The sequence below is a fragment of the Schistocerca serialis genome, chromosome 6 (genome assembly GCF_023864345.2).
Source record: "Schistocerca serialis cubense isolate TAMUIC-IGC-003099 chromosome 6, iqSchSeri2.2, whole genome shotgun sequence".
NCBI classification, from domain to species: domain Eukaryota; kingdom Metazoa; phylum Arthropoda; class Insecta; order Orthoptera; family Acrididae; genus Schistocerca; species Schistocerca serialis.
In genome coordinates, this window is record NC_064643.1 from 171,053,121 (window position 1) to 171,067,993 (window position 14,873).

At 42.2% G+C, this 14,873-nt stretch overlaps 1 protein-coding gene across 1 annotated transcript in view; it reads right to left on the reverse strand.

Moving 5' to 3' along the window:
- The window catches only part of LOC126484720 (proline-, glutamic acid- and leucine-rich protein 1-like), a 193,608-nt gene that overhangs the window by 69,483 nt on the left and 109,252 nt on the right, over positions 1-14,873 (reverse strand). The window lies entirely within an intron of this gene.

Below are 14,873 nucleotides of genomic sequence, written 5' to 3' on the forward strand. Positions count from 1 at the left end.
CGACGGTACTTTTCTGTGGACCAAAGCATCGTCAACAAATCTCCTTTTACGGCTCCTGACCCCGTCTGACAAACCAGTCATGTACAGTGGGGACAGTAGAGGTCTTTTTACTCTTCCTTGCCGGTCGTGGTGGCCGAGCGGTTCTAGGCGCTACAGTCTGGAACCGCGCGACCGCTACGGTCGCAGGTTCGAATCCTGCCTCGGGCATGGATGTCTGTAATGTTCTTAGTTAGGTTCCAGGGGACTGATACGTCAGAAGTGAAGTCCCATAGTGCTTAGAGCCATTTGAACCATTTACTCTTCCTTAGGACAGAAAACGGATAATAACTCTACGACGTACTCCCGGCTCCGATCTGTGTAAAGTGGCTTGCCGAGTACATACAAGGTGCGATAAAAGAGTAAAGGGAATTTTTGCTTTGTTAAAGAGTCTTTATTTATTCATCAACATCAACTATGTCCCCTTCCAAGTAATCCCTCTCAGATATTGTACACTTGACCAGCGCTTTTTCCGATCTTGGAAGCTCTCCTACAACTAAATTTTCAAAAAAAAATGGTTCAAATGGCTCTGAGCACTATGGGACTTAACATCTATGGTCATCAGTCCCCTAGAACTTAGAAGTACTTAAACCTAACTAACCTAAGGACATCACACAACACCCAGCCATCACGAGGCAGAGAAAATCCCTGACCCCGCCGGGAATCGAACCCGGGAACCCGTGCGTGGGAAGCGAGAACGCTACCGCACGACCACGAGATGCGGGCAACTAAATTTTCGTTGCGGTGTTCAGCTCCTTTAGCGATTCAGTTTTTATCTCACCAACTGTGGCAAAACGACGTCTTTTCACGGTTTCTCTTCAGTCTCGAAGATAGAGGGAAACGGGAGGAGGCCATGATTGGCGAATATGGTGGGTGAGGCAACATAACGGTTTTGTTTTTTTGCCAAAAAATCACGTATAAGCATTGAGGTTTGAGCGAGAGCATTATCGTGATGCAATTTCCACTGGTGGTTTTTCCACTTTTCTGGTCGTTCACCCCTGATTGCTTCACGCAAACGATTCATAACCTGGTCCCGGCGGAGGTTCGAGTCCTCCCTCGGGCATGGGTGTGTTTGTCCTTAGGGTAATTTAGGTTAAGTAGTGTGTAAGCTTAGGGACTGATGAATTTAGCAGTTAAGTCCCATAAGATTTCACACACATTTAAACTTTTTTATATTTTTTTTATTCATAACTTTTAATTAGCAATCCTTATTGACAGTGCGGCCATAAGGCAGGAACTCACGGTGCACTGTAATATTGTAATCGAAGAAAATCGTGAGAAGAACATTCACACGTGATCGAACCTTTCGAATTTTTTTCGATTTTCGCTCTTCACACAATGTCCATTGTCACGATTGGGCGTTGGTTTCGACGTCATACCCGAATACCCGTGTTTCGTTACCTGCTAGACCTTCTTTAAAAGTTCTGGGTCGTTGTCGAATTCATTCAGCAATTTCTGTGCCATGTCTACGTGACTTTTTTTTTGATCGAAATTCAACAATTTTGGAATAAACTTTGCAGCTACAAGTTTCATCCCGAAAATATCTGAAAAAATTGCTCAGTATGAATCAAAGGATATGCCGACATCATCAACAACCTCTTTGATGGTGATGCGGCATTTTCCAGAACCACTTTCTTTACTTCTTTCACACTGTTGTCAGTAGCTGATGTGCTAGGACGTCTAAGTAGCTCGTCGTCTTTAACGTTTTCTCGACCGTCTTTGAAAGGTCTACACCGCTCGTAAACTCTCGTCTTACTCATATCAGTCAACATTTCAGATCCGGTACTGCACTTACTTCTATTTTTTAAGCAAAATTTAGTGCACACTCTTTGATCCATCTATTTTCAAAAGTAAAAATTCTCCGATCTCTCTCAAACACTTACAACCTGTTTGACTGTCAACAACAAACGAAATATTCAAAACAGCTGAAAGTCGAAACATACATCAGGAACATGTGTACCAATAAGACAAAAAATTGAAATTGAATGCATAAAACCCGCGTAATTAAAAAATTCCCTTTACTTTTTGATCACTCGTACGTGAACCGCCATAGGGCAAGAACATGGCATCTCCCTGCTTGCGATATTTTGCTGGTTGTTGTATTGAAGCTGACCCTATCGGCCGGCCCAGCATGTGCTAACTAAGGACATTTTACCGGTTGTTGTATTATTAAAGCTGACCCGATATTTATTTGTTGTATTAATTCTGATCCAATCAGCTAACGGTACTATGTTGTATGAAGGCTAACACAATTATCCGACACTGCTTGATTCCGTGCTACTGTTCTTAGAGGCTTCGATAAAGGACTCGATGAAACCACGTGGGGGCTTTAGATTAAAAAAAAAATGGTTCAAATAGCTCTGAGCACTATGGGACTTAACTTCTGAGGTCATCAAGTCCTCTAGAACTTAGAACTACTTAAACCTAACTAACCTAGGGACATCACACACATCTATGCCCGAGGCAGGATTCGAACCTGCGACCGTAACGGTAGCGCGGTTCCAGACTGTAGCGCCTAGAACCGCTCGGCCACTCCGGCCGGCGCCCGGGGAGGGGGGGGGGGGAGGGGGGGCGGGGTGTCTATAGACGACTGTAAATTATCACAGTCGGAGGTCATGTCAAGTTCTATTCTTTGAACCACCAAGTATCTAACCTGTGGCAGCACGCCCAATTCAGTCATCCGTATCCTTCTTGGAGTTGCAGGCTTCTCACAAGTTGCTTCACAGATTCAGTCGCATCAGGATACATAGGACGAATGAGCTCCGCTTACTTCCATGGGGATTAGTCTGCGGTAACTAAAAGCTGTCCCCGACGTCTTCTTGTGTCTCTACGAACGACATCACCACGTCCGCGGAGGACTTGTCACTACGAACATCACTTCAGTATGCATACATATACTCACTGGTGAGTCTCAAAAGGGTTTTTATTTCAGTTTCTCAGCAGGGAAAACTGTCGGAAGTAACTCGTAGCCAAGTCGAAATAGGAAAAAATCGCAACTGTGCCCTACCATTAGAGTGAATGTCGGGATGATGTGACATGGCAGCCATCGATCGATCCATTTCTGGACTGCAAACGGTAAAAAGCTGTAATGATTATGTCTCAATTTACGGAGACCACCGGTTTTTCCAAAACAAAGTTTTAGATATTAGAACTATCACCTCTCTTAAGTAAAAGTAACAGCTGTACAATTGTAAGCTTTGTGGGAGATCGAGATAATGGTTTAAATTAATTGCGCAGTAAACTGACTCATGTTCAAATATACATATCCGCATTTGGGATCTATATATAGACCCACAGACCGAACCTGTGACGACGGCATTTTTTTGAAAACTAATCCGCAAAAGTACAATTTTAGAGCAGATTCTGAAATTTAGGTAGCATTTTAGGTTTATCATTTAGTTCTTAAAATTTTGCTTTACTATGTATCACTCAGCGCAATGATGAGGTTAAGAAAATGAAAAAAAAACTGGCTCTTCCGCTTTTAAATTTCTTTTTATGGCGACTAGTTTTAATTTTATAGTAGTCCGTAACTATAGATTATGCGGTCAAATGTAAAAAGAGTCTTGTTGCAGTAATAGCGTTACTCTCTTTCAAATGGTTCAAATGGCTCTGAGCACTATGGGACTTAACATATATGGTCATCAGTCCCCTAGAACTTAGAACTAATTAAACGTAACTAACCTAAGGACATTACACAACACCCAGTCATCACGAGGCAGAGAAAATCCCTGATCCCGCCAGGAATCGAACCCGGGAACCCGGGCGTGGGAAGCGAGATCGCTACCGCACGACCACGAGCTGCGGACGCTCTCTTTCACATTGTCATTCGCTTACAATGAAGGTGTACTCACAACGGCAGTTCTGGGTATTGCACTACAACCGTTATAATTTCGTAGTACGCATGTTCACAATTTTTTTGACTTGCTTGCACTTGGTAGTAGCATTACTAGTACCACCAAAACAATATTTTTTTGAAAATACGCTCGTTTGTTAATTTCACCTTTGAATTTCCCGCTAAAATTTCACAGCGGCCGCGTGACCTTGCAGTGATGTCACGAGTCAGCAAGCCATCTGTGGGACGCTCTGGATCTAAAGACATTTCGAAGTGTCTCGCGATATCTCGTTAACGAAAAGTTATCTGAACATGGTTTTCTCCAGTTTCAACAGGTCACGAAACCATGTCTGGCGATAAAAAATAAATAAAAAAGAGTTAGGCTATTTTCGGGGCGCCAAGCAATGAAATCTGCCCTTTGTCAAAGTCGTTTACGCCAATGGAATACTTAATTTTCGGCCCTTGTCGACGTGGGGGGTTTCCCAGTTCTCTGCTCTGCTTACATCCTTACCGCGTCCCGGGCGCACGACGCGGCATTCAAACTCGCGGTGGGCAGTCGCTATAATTTTTTGTCTCATGACTTTAGTTACGCAACGGAATGTGAAGGCTATCTACGATAAGAGAAATTATATAAGAAGAGGGTCTAGTCTTATGCACTGATTTTGTTCCTTTATGCACAGCCTCTTGAATTTCGTAGCGGTAGAAAAGATTTTCAATCCTCCAGACAGCTGTCGACCAAATAGTAACATTGTTCCGTTCAACCACCCTCTAAGGTCTAACGCAACTGCAGCTGCTTTGTTTATGTGTAGCATCTAGCAGTAACACCATCAGTTGTATGGATTCGTTTTATGTAAATACAACAGATTTCGGTGATAGAGACCATCATCTTCAAGTCCTTCAGCAACACAGGGTGATCAAGGTTTGAACAGGCATCGTCACGATCATCATATATACATAAAGAAGAGTGTCCGTTTGTTTGTTTGTAATTCATACAAATCTACAGTTTTACTCTGATCTTGATGAAATTATGCGTACATTACCTTTGAGACAAGAGGAAGATCACTGTATACATAAGATGTCAATCGACTTGGAACATACATATAAGTAATATATAAATGGAAAAGGTTGTTACCAAAAATCTCTAAAATTTCTTGTCCGATTTACTTCAAATTTCTACACGATCCCCTAATGAACATTTGGGCGGACATAGGTTATATATATATATGGTTCAAATGGCTCTGAGCACTATGGGACTTAACTTCTGAGGTCATCAGTCCCCTAGAACATAGAACTACTTAAACCTAATTAACCTAAGGACATCACACACACCCATTCCCGAGGCAGGATTCGAAGCTGCGACCGTAGCGGTCGCGCGGTTCCAGCTGTAGCGCCTAGAACCGCTCGGCCACCCCGGCCAGCTATATATATTTTTAATATACACAGTATACAATATGCATATAAAATATATAAAGGAGAAACGTTGTTACCAAACATCTCGAAAACTACTTGACCGATTTACTTCAACGTTCTTGGCAGATTTGCTTCAAATTTCTACATTCAAATGAAACAATGAAAGAAATTAATGAAAAATTAAATGACTAATAAACGAAATAAATCGTGGTAAACCGACCGTAATTGCTATCGCGTTGATAAATTACAGCGGCAATACCTGTGTTGGAGATAGTACCATCAGGCGTCACTAGATCGCAGGCCGATCAACGGATCGTACAGGACCCGAGATTTCCCAAACTGTGACGTAAACTGACCGAACAGTTCGAGTCGTGCTCAGACACATTATGCATTACACAAGTTTTATTTTAATTTTTAATTTAAAAAGGAACCTAAGCATAATCTATGATATAATTGTTATTACTAAACTTTTGGTATGAAACTGGTGTACGAGGTGCGACAATAAAGTAATGAGACTGATTTTCTTTGCAAGATGTGGCAACCCTGCACGCTTGCATAGGCACAATATTTTTGACCTTGGTCTATAAGGTTCTTCTTGTCCAAGCTGCACATCGATACAACTACTCAGCCGTGAGTTGTGCTGTAATAAGTTGACACAAGTTTGTGTCTCTCGTCACCGAAATGGAACCGCATAATATTGCGCAACGGTATGCCATTTCTTTTTATGTTAAATTGGGTGAAAACGCGACGACAACTTACTGTAAGCTTCAGAAGGCTTTTGGAGAGGAGGTTATGTCAAGAGCTCAAGTTTTTCGTTGGCGTAAAATGTTTAGTGAAGGCAGAACGAATGTTGAAGATGAAACCGCAGTGGACGACCATCAACCTCAAGGACGGATGTCAGCTTGGCCAGGGTGCGTGAACTAGTACGATCTGATCGAAGATTACCCGTGAAAATGATTGCAGAAGAACTGAACATCAATCGAGAAACGGTCCGTGTAATAATAACATTGCTGATAATTGGATTCTGCATGACGATAATGCGCCATCCCATACTGCTCTGTCAGAACAGAAATTTTTAAGCTCAAAACAAATTTCAGTACTACCACAGCCACCTTATTCACTTGATATCGCTCCATGCGCCTTTTTTCTAATTCTAAGAGTCAAAAAGGCGGTCAAGGGACACCATTTTCAAACAATACAAGATATCCAAAAAGCTGTGATGAGGGTCTTGGAGGATTTCCAGAAGATGAGTTCCAGAAATGTTACCATCAATGGCAGAAGCGCTGGAAAAAGTGTGTGCAAGCAGAAGGGAACTACTTTGAAGGAGTCAACACTAAACTTGACTAAAACGGTAAGCAAAATTTTTTTTACATCAGTATCATTACTTTATTGTCGCACCTGCGTATTCAATCGTCGCTTTCTTCGATTTGAAGCAAATGCAGTTTCCCATGCTGCTTGCATTCGCTCTATCAACAAGGTACAGGGACAATCACTTTGTGTGGCAGAAGCCACCGCCGTCCGCGGATCTTTTATCTAGTATGTGCTGTGTATCCAACTCCAACGTTCGCAGCCTCACGCGCCAAAGGCTTGGGCAAGCGGTGTACACGTAGCACGTTCAGGCACGCCGATGCATCTTCCCACTTTTCCGTGACGTAACGTACCGAAAACACAGCCGCTGTTGCGCAACCCTTCAAGTCCACGAGCCGGGAGAGTACTCTTCCCATTAGCGCGAGCACAGGTTGCTGCCTGTTAGTACACTACGTTGCGACTGCCTCCCGCACTCTGAAGATATTGCTGGTTTCCTTCTACCTCGGCGAAGGATTAGGCCGACAAAATAGAAGCCAACAACGCTGCGGACGTCACACATTGCCGCGTAATAGCTTTTATTCGATATGCAGTTCCAGAATGAGTCGCGAGGGTTGACTCGAAACCCCACTTTCTTTCGCCAGAAGTGTTCACGTTCAATAAGGTTGCTGCAAACAGATTTACCATCAAGAAATACTGCACAAAGTTCCTTCAACATATTCCCTGTTCCGGCGCATAATAAAAACAATGGAAGAAGACTTGATTTGTTATGGTGTATTTTTAAGATTTGCCAATAAATTGGTCCTTCCTTCGTAATTTCGCTCCAATGTATGTACATATAGACACAAATAAATTTGTTACGACATAGCAGATGAAATTCTGGCTTAAGATTCGTAGAGATGGCAATGCGATTTTGCAACACGGCGTAGTTCTAGAATAATTTATTCTATGCGGTATAAATAAAGCGCCGACAGATGTGGACAAGCTACTATACCTAGGTATAGTGTCGCAAAAAGTTTCAGATTAATTAAAGATCCTTACATAAGAATATTCCTCCCTGCAAACAACAAACTTTCTCTTCACTTGCTTCACCAGGTTACCCCCGCCCCCTCGCCCTCCCCCTACAGAACAAACAACAGTGTTACAGTATATAAATTTCAATGCCGTTGTTGCCCTGCCTTCTACGCAAATACTCTACAAAGGATACACTGATGCCTTGGTCTCAATTCCTATGAGAAACATACAACGGCTAACTAGCTAGTCACACGCACTAGAATAGATCACCGTAAATGTCATCCGGGACAGCCCCAATATGCTTCAGACAGGAACTGAAGGGAGGAAAGACCTGTCAGGGAAACTTTAAATACTTCCGCACAAATTAAAATTTTCCGAAAATACTTCTCCCCAGATCTGCCCTAGGTTTGTGGCTCTGTTTACACAATGTACAGACTATAACACTGTTTAACTCCCTTTTCATGTCCCCCGACTCTTATAAATGCAGTTTAGTCCCAATACGTACAGATAACCTTTCGGTCTCTGTATGTTATACGTGCTACCATCACAAGAGGAGAAGAAACGCTAAAAGGCTAGCTGAAATCACAGTAAATATCAGCTGGATAACGTCGAACGTATTAAACTTACACATTGTGGATACGCTACAACGCAGTGGCCTCTATATTAAAAAGCGTAGCTGCGTCCCGTCACTTATGAGTATTCAAAAACGCAAATGTACGTAACTGTTTTTAACGCGCAATCTCAACTTGCAAGGTAACCACACGTTTCCGCATAGTCACCACATAAATTTTGTGTGGTGCAATCCTAAAACCGACGCCCCGATTTGCAGCAAAACAATTCATGCCTATTGCACCACGGTAATGAACCTGCTCACATGGCCGCATGCAACTTCTTTCCTGTTGCCAAAGATAAAGAAAACATTAAAGGGCCGTCATTTTGCATCCACAAACGAGATTAAAAACACATCGCAGAGACAGCTAAAAGCTACGTATTTCAAACATACACCCCCCCCCCCCCCTCCCCTCCTACCTCCATGCAGCCATAAAAGTCACAAGTTTCAATTTTAGGAAAATTGTGATAAAATGTACAATGACAAATCACTTAAGAAAGCCAAGTCTTCCGGTCCAGATGGTATACCAGTCAGGTTCCTTCCAGAGTATGCAGACACAATAGCGCCTTTCTTAGCAATCATATACAACTGGAAAGTGGCACAGGTCACACCAATATTCAAGAAAGGAAATAGGAGTAACCCATTGAATTACAGACCCATATCACTGACCTCAATTTGCAGTAGGATTTTGGAGCGTGTACTGTACTCGAACATCATGAATCACCTTGAAGAAAATGACTTATTGATACATAACCAACGCGGATTCAGAAAATATCGTTCTTGTGCAACACAACTAGCTCTTTATTGCCATGAAGTAATGAGTGCTATCGACATGGGATCTCAGATCGATTCCATATTCCTAGATTTCCAAAGGTTTTTGATACCGCGACTATTAATCAAATTGTGTGTGTATGGAGTATCGTCTCAGTTGTGTGACTGGATTCGTGATTTCCTCTCAGACAGGTCACAGTTAGTAAATCATCGAGTAGAACAGAAGTGATGTGTAGCCTTCCGCAAGGTAGTGTCTTAGGCCCTCTGCTGTTCTTGATTTACATAAATGATCTAGGTGATAATCTGAGCATCTCCCTTAGATTGTTTGCAGATGAAGCTGTGGCGGTGTACCGTCTAGTAAAATCATCAGTCGATCAATTCCAATTACAAAATGATCTAGAGAGAATTTATGTATGGTGCGAAAAGTGGCAATTGGCACTAAACAAAGAAACGTGCGAGGTCATCCACATGGGTACTAAAAGAAATCCGATAAATTTTTGGGTATACGATAAATCGCACGAATCTAAGGGCTGTCAATTCGACTAAACACCTAGCAATTACAGTTACGAGCAACTTAAATTGAGTAGACCACATAGATAATATTGTGGGGAAGGCGAAACAAAGACTGCGCTTTGTTGACAGAACAGTTACAAGATGCGACAAACCCACTAAAGAGACAGCCTACATTACACTTGTCCGTCCTCTGCTGGAATATTGCTGCGCGGTGTGGGGTACTTACCGGTTAGGATTGACAGAGGTCATCGAAAAAGTGCAAAGAAGGACAGCTCGTTTCGTCTCATCGCGCAACAGGGATGAAAGCGCGTCACTGATATGATACGTGTGTTGGGGTGGCAGTCACTGAAACATACGCGGTTTTCTTTGCGGCGAGATCTATTTATGAAACTTCAATGACCAACTTTCTCTTCCGAATGCGAAAATATTTTGTTGACACCCACCTACGTAGGAAGAAATGATCATCATAAAATAAGAGGAACCACAAGTCGAACGGGAAGATCTAGGTGTTCCTTTTTCCCACGCGCCATTCGAGAGTATAATGGTACAGAAGTAGTATGAAAATGGTTCGATTAACCCTCTGCCAGTGTGAACTGCAGAGTAACCATGTAGATGTCGATGTAGATGTATTTAACAGAGGATCATTCTGAAATTCGGACTTCTAAAACATAATTCTTGCAATCTGAGCAATAAATCAAAAAAATTAATGCAAACAACAGTTGCTGACCCGCACCAGTGTCACTTTGATCCTTAGTTTTGCTCGGTATACAATGATGTGTAACAGTAAGGTCTTTGAAGGTCAACGAAGGTCAAAAAGGTGGCACGAACGTCCATTTACAGAAGGTGTTCGAAGTGATGACCATTGGTATCAATGCAGTGCTGCAATCTTCTTATCATGGATTGAGTGGTATACCTAATCACCTCGGTATTATCGAAGCACATCCTCTGATAATTCTCTCTTGTATATCGTGCAAATAGTAAATATTCGCCGAATACGGCGTATCTATCTAAAGTGCCAATGACATGTAAACACTATTCGACGATTTCGCAGTACAACACTAATAGGAACGATAAGACTAGTGTTGTCGAATCAAGCGAATGTGAATGATGTATTCCTTCGAAGAACAAGTCGATATGCTTCTCATTTACGGAGAATGCCAACGAAAGTCAATGAGAACTAGAGACTTATAAGCTGGAAGATATCCTCAACGTACTCAGCCTACACGTCGTACAATTAAATATGTGTATGATAAATTGAGAACGACTGGATCTTTAACGCATCGGGAACATATCCGGCAAAAGAAAGTTACTAACGAGAAAACGGAAATTGGTACTCTTGCCACTCTGGTTCGAGATCCTTGTATTAGTTCGCGTCAAATCGCAAAGGAATCTGGCATGAGCCAGAGTTGTGTTGTTCGTCTTCTGCATTGCCATAAATATTATCCTTATCATATCAGTCTCCACCAAGAATTAACTGGTACGGATTGTATGCGTCGCACTGAATTCTGCCGATGGGCTCAACTTCAGATTCAGAGGGATGACACATTTATTAATTTGATTTTATTTACTGAAGAGGCTACCTTCACGAACCATGAAAATGTTAATTTAATGCATTATTGGGCAACTGAAAATCCATATTGGCTGAGGCAAGTTGCACACCAAAAACCGTGGTGGGATTCTGGAGGACACAATTATAGGCCCCTATTTCATCGAAGGAAATCTTAATAGTAGGAATTTGTAACATTATGTGATTGCCTTATCATTTTAAATCATTCACTAATCGAGCAGTCGCTCGGCAACAGCTACATTTAGCAAATAATGTTGCGAGAATGTAAAAGGTGAACGACCTGTGAAGTAACTTGTTTATTGTCGAAGCGCCGTCAGAGATGCAGTGAGTTATTGACTTTGAAAACCGCGGCGCGAAAAACGGACAGAAGAAGAACACTTTTACAGATTTTTTTTTTTTTTTTTTTTTTTTTTTTTTTTTTTTTTTTTTTTTTTTTTTTTTGATGTACGAGATATTCTCGATGAACAGTTACTCATTCTTCTCTTGTCTCCTGTAACTTGTGTCGGACGCGCATGTCTTGCCGCCGTATTATTATTGTTAAAATTAATATTGTTCTAGTGTAAAGTAAATGTGTAATACTAAAAGTGCCTAGCAGTAGATTTATTGTGCGACGTGTATGTGAAAACGTCAAAGGAATTGTTTTCATTACGAGAAGTGCCAGTCAAAACGGCATCCATCTTAAATCCTTCATTGCAGTGTAAGTTCGTCTATTAATTGCCATAAATTCAGAGTTAAATGGAACTGGTGTATGGACTATTCATTTACTATAGAATCTATGTCTCACTTCTTAATGAAATTATTTAATTTTCTATATGTTTCTGCCAAATAGAGAGTTCACAGTCACGAATTCTTTCGTCGAGTTCGGACGGAAGTTGCATGCGGCGAAATATTTTCTCCGCGCCATATTCTACTGGTAAAAGCATGATAAACTACGGTCCCTTAGGAAATTCATGTTGAGCTATCCAAAATAATTATATTTTGAATAGGCATTTACTCTCCTCTGCAATGCAACTTCCGACTGATCAGACGATCCAACAAGAAACAGCCGCAAGCGGTCGGCGTTCGCAAATATGTTTCCACCGCTGATTATAGCTATATGTTACAGCACAAAAGTAACATATTGTTATAATTAGCGACAACGAACGGAGACATTTATAACTGTATGTTTATGTATACACATTACGTAAACATATCGTTATAAAGTACACCACATTCCTGCAAGAAACATTAGGTCTGTTATTGGAAGAAATACCTTTAGAAATAAGGAACAGAATGTGGCATCAACATGATGGGTGACCGTCACATTTTTCGCTGATGACTAGAAATGGGTTGCAGAGACAATTCCCAAATCGTTGGATTGGACGCGGAGGAGATGTGTCGTGGCCGGCTCGTTCGTCAGACTTGACGCCTCTGGATTTTTTCTTGTGGGGATTCGTAAAAGACATTGTTTACAAAGACGTTCCAACTACACGTGAAGATATGCGAGAGGGAAATGTCAGAGCTTGTGCTTCGGTAAGTGCTGATATATAAAAATCTCGAGAATCCGATATATCGATAGTTAAGAAAACTACATCGTTGACGCCTCAAATATCTAAAAAGTATCGATATATCGATGAAAAAGATCGACTTACCAAACTATATAAATATCGGTTGCACATTGTAAATATACTGACCGTTTTAGAGCTGTATGTAAACTGAAGAAGTGTCATGATGGTCTCTCCTTTTGCAAAAGATGCCGCAATAGTCTCCCATTCGCATCTCCGGGAGGGGACTGCCAAGGAGGAGGTTACCATGAGAAAAAAATTGGATGATCAACGAAATAATAACATTGTACGATTTGGGGCGTGGAATGTCAGAAACTTGAACGTGGTAGGGGAACTAGAAAATCTGAGAAGGGAAATGCAAAGGCTCAATCTAGATATAGTAGGGGTCAGTGAAGTGAAGTGGAAAGAAAACAAGGATTTTTGGCCAGGTGAGTATAGAGTAATATCAACAGCAGCAGAAAATGGTATAACGGGAGTAGTATTTATTATGAATAGGTAAGTAGGGCAGAGAGTGTGTTACTGTAAACAGTTCAGGGATAGGGTTATTCTTATCAGAATCGACAGCAAACCAACACCGACAACGATAGTTCAGGTATACATGCCAACGTCGCAAGCTGAAGAAAAAAAATGTAAATGTCGAGTGATTAGGGCCTCCCGTCGAGTAACCGTTCGCCGGGTGCAAGTCTTTCGATTTAACGCCACTTCGGCGACCTGCGCGTCGATGGGAATGAAATTATGATGATTAGGACAGCACACCACCCAGTCCCTGAGCGGAGAAAATCTCCGACCCAGCCGGGAATCGAATACAGGCCCTCAGGATTGACTGTCGCGCTGACCACTCAGCTACCGGGGGCGGCCAAGCTGAAGATGAAGAGCTAGAGAAAGTGTATGAGGATATTGAAAGGTTAATACAGTACGTACATGGAGATGAAAATCTAATGGTCATGGGGGACTGGAATGGAGTTGTAGGGAAGGAGTAGAAGAAAAGATTACAGGAGAATATGGGCTTAGGACAAGGAATGAGAGAGGAGAAAGATTAATTGAGTTCTGTAATAAACTTCAGCTAGTAATAGCGAATACTCTGTTCAGTAATCACAAGAGGAGGAGGTATGCTTGGAAAAGGCCGGGTGATACGGGAAGATTTAATGGTCAGACAGAGACTCCGAAATCAGATACTGGATTGTAAGGCGTACCCAGGAGCAGATATAGACTCAGAACACAACATAGTAGTCATGAAGAGTAAGTTGAACTTTAAGACATTAGTCGGGAAGAATCTTGTCATTTAGATTCTTGTTTTTAAGTAGTTGGTGTGCTATTTCTTCACATCGGGAAATTTTGTTAATCCATTCACAGCGCCATCCTCTAATGCAGTCGTAGTTCATTTGTGCCACGTATACTTGCTTCACACAGCCGAAGAGAAACAGTGGACGTGACGAGAGATCAAAAAGTAGTGAGACTCCTTCAGGCAGTGAAAGTAAAATTATATTCCATTACAGTTTGAAAAGAACAAATATTTACAAAGAATCCTGCCGGAGGAACACTCACAACTGACTACTATACCAGTGGTTGAAAATCCCGCTATAGTTGTAAGTTTATTTTATTTAGAACACGAACGGTTTCGGTCTCCTATACGCCCATCGTCAGGTGTTATAACTAGACGGTGTGACGCCGAGCGGAGCGGTGGACGAGTACAGGACGCGGTGTAATACGAGCGAGCGTAGAGTACGGATCACGGGGTTACGGCACAAAGTTATAACACCTGATGATGGGCGTGTGAGACACCGAAACCGGTCATGTTCTGAATAAAATAAGGAACCTAACAACTGTAGCAGGATTTTCAAGCTGTTGTTCAAATATTTACGGAAACTAGTGAAAAAATAATAAAATATAAATATCGGCTCTAGATATTGTCATTTCGGTACCCGCCAGGGTAGCCGAGGGCGCTAACGCGCTGCTTCCTGGGCTCGGGCTGGCGTGCCGGCCCCGGATCGAATCCGCCCGGCGGATTAACGACGGGGGCCGGTGTACCGGCCAGCCTGGATGTGGTTTTTAGGCGGTTTTCCACATCCCGCTAGGTGAATACCGGGCTGGTCCCCATGTTCCGCCTCAGTTACACGGCTCGCAGACATCTGAACACTTTCGCACTATTCTATGGATTACACTCGAAGTAGACAGTTGGGGGTACACTAGTTCCGTCCCAGGGGGTACGGGGTCGCGGCAGGTAGGGCATCCGGCCATCCCTTAAACATTAACATGCCAAATCCGATTAAC